Below are 8,566 nucleotides of genomic sequence, written 5' to 3'. Positions count from 1 at the left end.
AGGCAGGATCTTGATACGTTACCCAGACTGATCTGGAACTCACTGTGTAGCCCAGGCACTGGGATTACAGGCCGGTACCACCACACTTGGCTAAGATTCTTTTTTTGGTGGTCCTGGGATTTGAACTCAGGGCCTCGTGTTTGCTAGGCATGTACTGTACTACTTGAGCCACACCACCAGCCCTGTTTTGTGTTGGATATTTTTGAGATAGGATATCTCAAACTATCTGCCCAGGCTGGCTTTGAATGGAGATTCTCCAGATCTCTGCCTCCCAGGTAACTAGGATTACAAACTTGAGCCATTGAGCTTGGCTTGGCTACGATTCTTTTTTTTTGCTTTATTAAAACACTTTTATTTCACATGTATTTGTCTCCCACCATCTCCCTGTTTGACCACTACTATGTCCTAGCATAACATTCCATACGTACTTACACCAAGCAAGGGTGGTGCTCTATCTTTAAAAACTAAACAGGCATTTTGGACAACACATTCTTGGCAATGGAACCTGGACAACATTTATCAAACACAGGAGGAAAGTTCTCACTTTGCATTATAAAAAGGACAGCCAGATATCAACTCTTATTAAGAATGAAATAAGACAGAATTTCAACAAACTGTTTCAGCTATTTTTTCTTCAAGAGACTTCCTCCACTGCCAGAGATCTTAAATAGCCTCCTGGTCCATCATCCAGAAGCAGTTCTTGACGTAGCTGATGAACTTGGCTTCCACCTTTTTCTATACTTGCCTACATTTTTGCTTTAATGTCTTCTGCAAAGTCAGGTCCTTTTGGTGTTTTAGTTTTTTCCTGGTTTTTGAAGGATTCTTGACCTTTTGATCTTGGTGTTGATGGTTTTAGTCTTTTCCATTCTGGCTTGATTTTTGTGCATTTTTGGCTGGAGTATCTTGTATAGATTTCTTCACTGGAGCCTTTACTTCAGCTTCAGCTTCATCCTCATTGTCATCATCATCTTCATCAGCAGCAAATTTTACTTTTTTCTGTGGAAACTTGCTACCTCCTCCAGGGGCTTCCCAGAGATGCTTGAGAGTTTCATGTCTTCCTCCACAGCTACTCAGTGCTGGCTGCTAATATGCACAGACCTTGAGCCACACTTCCTCCTCAAGACCACAGGCGGTGTCATTTCAAAGCCCCCAAGGGAAACTGCTGACTAAACAGACATTTCCAGTGTTGCCAGTGTCACTTTAACGGACTGCCCTCACAATTCATTGCCTCTGCTTCCACAATGTGCAGCTCATCCTTTGCACCAGTGCCTAACCTGAGGGTTCTCAGTGATAACTGGTGCTTATTTTCACTGTTATCCACCTTAAAGTGACAGTCTTTGTCAGCCTTTATTTCACAGCTGGAAAGGTAGTGCTGGGGCCTCAGGGGCTCACAACCATGTCCATCGAATCTTCCATGGGGTGGTGACACACACATGGGGAGAGAAGGCAGACGGAGATAACTGACTACTGCTCTCAAGAACAGACGAGCAGGGCAGAATCATGCCAGGTGGCTAAGATTCTTGATAAGACTCACTTTTAGAAAATATTTGTTTTGTACACCCATGTTCATGGCAGCATTGTTCACAATAGCCATATGGTAGAAACAACCCAAGTGTCAATCAACAGACAAAGGAGTAGATAAAATGATGGTCTATACATACAAAGGAATATTATTCACCCTTAAAAGGGAAGGGAATTCTGACAAATGCTGAACCCGGAGGACAATATGCTAAGTGAAATCATTCATAAAAGGACAAACACCGTGTGCTTCTATTTTACCTGAGGTATCTAGAATTGTGAAAAGCAAGAAGATGGACAGTAAATGGTGGTGGCCAGGAGCTGGGGGAGGAAGGAGTGGGGAATTGTTGTTTGATGGGTAGAGAGTTTCAGTTTCCCACAATGAATAACTTAGAGATTGGCTACACAACAGTGTGACTAGCCTTAACACTACTGTACTCCACACTAAAAATGGTTAAGATGATAAATTTATGAATGTCTTGCCATGATCTTTTATTTAAAAAGCATCTGAGATCTGCTTTTTGTTGGCTGAATGAAGTATGGGCAACTCTGTTCTTCAGATAGGTTATCCTGCAAACGTGGACAGTGCAAGGGGCTGGTCTTCAGAGCACAACGCAGCTATTATGGAAAAACATCAAGGCCCCTCCTGGAGCGTGCAGGTGTGGAAATCCTTGGCAGCTGGAGTGGACCCCCGCAGAGCAAGCCTGACAAGAAAACCTGGGCAGGGAGCCTGTGCCTGTGATCCCTCGGTGGTGTTATCCTGCTTCTGTGGCCTCAACAATGAACTTAACTTCCCAGTGAAGCAAAAACAAGCCATTCTTTTTTTCTCATCTGTCTGTAGGCCTGCTGTTTGCTCTGGTTGGGCTAAAGTAACTTCCAAATAAGTAGGGAAGTTATAAATGTTATTGCCCTCTGTAAAAGGCTAAATAATAGCCTAAAAAAATTACCCAGTTCCTATTTCTTGGAGTCTGTAAATGTTATCTTACAAGTCAAAAGAGACTTGGCACATGTGATTTGATGAAGGATCTTGAGATGGGAAATGACCCTGGATTATGTGGATGAGCCTACTTATAACCACAGGAGCCGGGATGTGACTCAGTGGGAGAGCACTTGTCTCACAGTGGAAGGACCCAGATTCAATCCACAGCACTGCAAGTAAACAACAAAAAGAATTTTCTTCTCTAGATGTAGTCACAATGGTTTTTAAAAGAGAGAGGCAGGACTGGGAAGTATGTCTCAAGTGGGAGAGCACCTGCCTAGCAAGCACAAGGCCCTGAGTTCAAGCCCCAGTACTGCCAAAAACAAAAACAAAGGAAGGAAGCCAAAGAAGGCTAACAAAGAAGAGAGAAGTCAGTATGAATGATTAATCTGTGGCATTAAAAATGGAGGGAGGCACCCACCCTCAAGCCAAGGAGAACAAAGAAGGCAGCTCTAGAAGCTTGGTAGGACAAGGAAGCAGACTCTCCCTTGGAGCCTCTGGAGGGAATGCAGCCCTGGCAACACTTTTATTTCATCCCAATCAACCTGCTTTCAGTCCTTGACCTCCAGAATTATACAAGTATATACATATTATTTTAAACCACCATATTTGTGGTAATTTCTTACAGTTACCATAAGAAATTAATACACTCCACAAGGCAGCTGGCTGGCTCCTGCTCTTTCTCAAATCTTTGCAGACTTCAGAACCACCAAAGGAGGATGGATGAGGAGTCCAGATTCCCAGGAGCAGAGGCACTTGAGTGCACCCCACATTATGGGTGCTCAACCACCCTGGATGAGCAGGGTCATGTTGAAAAGCAAGGAAGACATCAGGATCCTGATGGTGGCAGAGCCTGTGCAGGGAGATGGAACTCAGGCTCTGATCAGCAAACTTAAGATGCAAGGTCCAGAACCAACATCCAGGCCTCTGAAAGGGCAAAGTCTCTGCTTTGAAGATATATGATAGCCTGACCATAGCTGATTCTCCTTGCATATTCCCCGATGAAGCAGTGAGAGTCCTCACTGGGACAGTCCCCTCCCCCACACACACAGTCCTGTCACAGCTGCCAGTTCATGAGTACATACCACATGCTTAGAGCTAAGGTGAATGTCCCCTGGGGTTCTTCTGGGTTACTTAATTGCTATATTTTTCTGATCACGGTGACTCTTTTCCTTATTTCATTTTCTGTTATCTTCTCTTGACTGTCTCTCTTTGAGCTTCTAAAAAGTCTTTCTATGAAGCAGGATACATTAATAAGTAAGCAAATGGTCTATTTAAGAACAACTTTGGAACAGGAAGTTGTGCCACAGGCCTGTAACTGAGGAGGCGGAGGCAGGAGGATCTTGAGTTAGAGCCTGCCTGAGCAACATAGCAAATTCCAGGCCAGCCTGGAATCACAAGATCCACAGAATCACAAGATCCTGTCTCAAAAAAACAAAACAAAAAGAAAATGTCAGACACTCCCTACCCCAGCCTCACCTTCCCTCTACTGAATGAACTCAGGGAGTGCAGAAAAAATTTTCAGGGAGTGTTCTAGTCTCTACTGATGCTTAGCAGAAAACAGAATACCTCTAAAGGTAGCAGTTTAAAACTATCATTTTATTTTGCTGAAGATGTTGTGGAACAGGAATTTGGATGGACTTGACTGGACAGTTCTTACTTGGAGTATCTCACATAATTTCACTGAGATGTCAGCTGAGGCCACACTTATCTGAAGGCTTGACTGGCCCTGGGAGTCCACAATGGCTTCATTGGCATGGCTGGCAGTGGACATTGGCTGATGGTTGGGAGTAAATGAGGCTTTCAGCTGGAGCACCTATCTATACCCTTGGGACAGGGTGTGTGTGTGTGTGTGTGTGTGTGTGTGTGTGTGTGTGTGTGTGTGTGTGTGTGTAACTCATGGTTCAGTATGTGTTTAGTGTGTGCAAGCCCCAGCACCAAAAAATCCCTGTAGTGTCTTCAGAAGGCTTGGGCCTCCTCGCAACATGGCAGCCTCAGAAAATTCAGAGTTTTTATACTTAGTAGATCAAGAGCTCCCAGAACAAAAGTACAAGGTGAAAACTGTTCTTTTTTTTTTTGCAGTACTGGGGTTTGAACTCAGGGCCTACATCTTGAGCCACTCCACTAGCCCTTTTTTGTGATGGGTTTTTTTGAGATAGGGTCATACAAACGATTTCCCCAGGCTGGCTTTGAACTGCGTTCCTCCTGAGTAGCTAGGATTACAGGTGTGAGCTGCTGGTGCACAGCAAAACTGTTCCTTTTTTAAAAAATGAAACAACTTTATTGAGATAAACATAAAATAAAGTTGTATGTTTACATGTACCATTTTAGTCTATTCACAGAACTGCATAACCAACATCACTATCTGATTTCAGAACATTTTCATCACTCAAAAAGAAACCCTGTACCAACCAGGCACCGGTACTTGGGAGGCTGAGAGGGGAGAAGGATGGAGGTGCAAGGCCAGATGCGCCCCATCTCCAAAATAACCAGAGCAAAAGGAACTGGAGATGTATCTCAAGCAGCAGAGCACCTGCTTTGCAAGTGTGAAGCCTTGAGTTCAAACCCTGTCCCACCAAAAAAGGAAAAAAAAAACAAAACCCTATACTAGCCCCTGGCTATTAATGGTCTGTCTCTGTAGATTGTTCTGGACATTTCTAACACCTGCAATAATATAACATGTGGTCTTTCATTACTGGCTTCTTTCACTCAGCATATGCTTTACAGATTCAGCCATGCCGTAGCATGTTTCAGTACATCATTCTTTTTTGGTGGTGAAATAATATCCCATGTATGGTGCTCAACTTTTTAAGTTGTGGTTCAATACATATAACGTAAAAATTACCATCTTAACCATTTTAAGCGTACAGTTTTCAAGTACTAAATCCATTCACATGGACACACCAGCCTTCTGAACTCTTTCTCATCTTGCAAAGCTGCACTGCCTTTTGACCTAGCCTCAGCAGCCCTCTGGCACTGTGGCTGTACTCACTCATTGTGAGTCACTCAGGTTGGACCAAAGACACCAGAAACCCCTCTTCTCAGTGGGAGAAAATGAGGTCAAAGAATATGAGGTTTAAAACTGCCACACCAGTGAAGCCTGGAACCTCAAGTTCTTATTTAGGGTTATTCCCAAAGTATGTCACGTGCACTTGGGTAAAATGGCTGAACTCTCTGAGGTCGGGGGCTGTGCCTTTTCTTGCCGTTGGCCTCTCTTGCATCTTAGCCCGAGCCATGCTCAAAGGTAGCACAAAGCTTTATGGAATTGGCCACAGAGCTGGACTGGGGCAAGTTGGGAGGCCTGCATCAGTCACTGTGTTGTGGTAGACATTGAGTAAGTCCCATTCACTCTACAGTGTGGTCACCTCTGCCCTTGTGGCCCCTGCAAGGATCTAAGGAGACAGAGAGAGCCTCTGGCAATAGAGGAAATGTAGCTGCAGGGGCAACTGGCCACATGGACCTGGCTCCATGCTTACGCAAGGGAATCAGCCTGATGGAAATGCCTAGGTGAGCACTGAGACAGCCCAGAAAGGGAAAAGAGAGAGCCTTGCAGGATCTGTGGCCCACCTGCCTCCCTTCTGTGTGTTTTCCTAAGACCTAGCATGGCTCACAGCTTCCTGAAGGAGCGTCACTCTTTATTTGCCCCCCTCCCACATACACAGACACACACACACATAGACTGTTCAATGTGTATGGTTGATTGTCCCTTCCCCTGGTCTGAGTTCGTAAGGCAGGTTGCACTTGGATTTGCATTTTTGTGCCATCACACTAAAGTGCAGCATTTTCTCTGTCTTGTCTCCCAAGTCCCACTCTGTCACCATTCTTCCTGGGGACTCCTAGTGACCCTGCCAGAAGCCAGCCAGGCCCATTGTTCTATGCTCCTCAGTTCTCACTTCCTCTTTTACACACCTCTATTTGGAAGATGCTGATCTTCCTCCTGCTTCTCCATAAATCATTGCTTATTTCTCCCATCCACCTCTCCAAACAGATCACAGCTGTCATGGGAAACAAAACCATCAGGTCTCAGGGGCTGCTTCCACTTCAGTCACTCCCACTGGAAGCAATGCAGCACAGAGTAGCTGGCTGCCTGCTGGGCTTCATTTGTTCATTTGACAAATGTCCATGGACAGCCACTGGGTGGCATGCACTATGCTAGGGACTAAGCTTCTCATTCAGAAGCACAAAGTCTCCATTCTTGTTAGGCTTCCATTTTAGTGGAGAGGAAGAAATAACAAGTAAGTGGATTAAGTAGAATGCTCCAAGGTGATAAGGTTCATGGAACCAAATGAAGCAGAGCATTGGGCCTCAGGCTGGCATCACTAGGAGAGTGATATTTGGGGAAGAAAAGGAAAAGATGCATACAGAAAAGTATACATTAAAAACCTTGTAGGACTGAAGGTATGGCCCAAGTAGTAGAGCACTTGCCTATCAAGCCCTGATACAATCCCCAGTACTGTAAACAAAATAAAGCAAAGCAAAGCAATGAAACAAAACCTTTGGTAACCAGGCATGGTGGCATAAGCCTACAATCCCGACATTTGAGAGGCAGAGGCAGGAGGATTTTGAGTTAGCCTGGGCTTTATGGTAACACCCTGTCTCACAAACAAAACAACAAAACAAATAAGCAAGCAAAAAAAAAAAAAAAAAAAAACAAAACATGGTACTTCTTCCTTCTCCAAAAAATAAATTCTTGACATTAAACACAGCCTTCAAGGTTTTGGTGACCTGGTTCCTTTTTTTCTAGCTTTACCATCACAAAGTCTAGTAAACCCATATACACACACTGTCTCCACACTGTAGCCAACCTTGAATGTGTCCATGCTCCCTCTAACACACACACACACACACACACACATACACACACCCCTACATGTACGTTTAAGTGTACTACCAGACTAACAAAGGTATCATGTGGGAAAACACTTGAAGTTAACTAACCAGAGCTCCATGGAAAACATGCAGAAGTCCTGGCTGTAAAGGGTTTAAGTCCACCTTGTAGCTCACTTATCAGTGCAGATCATCACATGTGAAAGGGTAGTCATAGGCTGTCCATTCTACCCCTTACTATACATCCAGAAAGGGGCAGGGGCCTCTCTGAGGACACACAGCCTCATTTGCACTTAAATGCCAGATACTCTGTAGGAGTAGAGTTTTGTGTATGTGGTCTTTCCCTGAGGCCTCAAGTTCCTCTATTAAACCTCAGAAGGAGAAATGACTGGTCAGATTTCCCCTCCACCAACTGACTATGGATGAGCTCCATGCCCAGGTTGAATGCACCCCACACACACTGATCTCAGGGACACCTCCATCTTTCCTCACTGAGGATTCTGTCCCAGGCTCCAGGTATGTGCTGGGAAGATGGCAACAGACTGTTGTTCCTAGAGAGGAAGGGATCCCACAGGCTGTGAAAATATACAATCTGGAAAGAGTCTTGCTACAGACCAAAGCTTGGTCAGCTCTGTGTGATCTTATGATCTGGGATTCTGTGTTCTGCACACAGTTCCTCTTCCTGGGGGCCAGAGGAGAGGTTCCTGGTGGCTCAAAAGAAATCCGACACTTTGGGACTATACAGCTAAGTGCTGTAACCATAACACCCATGAGGAAGCTAGAAGGTTATCAGATTGTGACAAAGCCAACCAAAACAGCCTGATGAATGAAGCTGTGTTGCACATTTTCTGTGGGTGAGGGGAGTGAGCTGCACAGGAGCCCACTTGTGCAAAGGCCAAATCTCCTGCTCCCCATGGGAGGCCCAGAGAGGTGAAAAAGTACACCCAAATCCCTCCCCTGCTTTTTGGTCCCAGAAGCTTCAAGGGTACCCCTGATGTTTCCCCAAGGGTACCCCTGGGCAGCGGTCCTCCCTGCCAGACCTCCTCACTGCTCTGTCCCTGCTGCTCCCTAAGCCTCCTTGGCTTTCACCTTGAGGCTCTTAGAAGCTGTGTGACCTTAAGCTTGGCCTTTTGCAGATGGCTTTTTCTCACAGGACGGAAATATTTACTGTTAACAATGACAATGGCTGCTATTTATCAAGCAAGCTCCCACTGCCAGGTGTTATGCTGAAAATCTAACACA

At 45.0% G+C, this 8,566-nt stretch overlaps 1 pseudogene; it reads right to left on the bottom strand.

Moving 5' to 3' along the window:
- Nucleotides 1–461: 461 nt before the first annotated feature.
- On the bottom strand, nt 462–1,416 carry LOC109684102 (nucleophosmin-like; annotated as a pseudogene).
- Nucleotides 1,417–8,566: the final 7,150 nt, after the last annotated feature.

The sequence above is a fragment of the Castor canadensis genome, chromosome 13, assembly GCF_047511655.1.
Source record: "Castor canadensis chromosome 13, mCasCan1.hap1v2, whole genome shotgun sequence".
Lineage (NCBI taxonomy): Eukaryota > Metazoa > Chordata > Mammalia > Rodentia > Castoridae > Castor > Castor canadensis.
The sequence above is the reverse complement of the archived record's forward strand: the minus strand, read 5'-3'. Positions and strand labels throughout refer to the sequence as shown.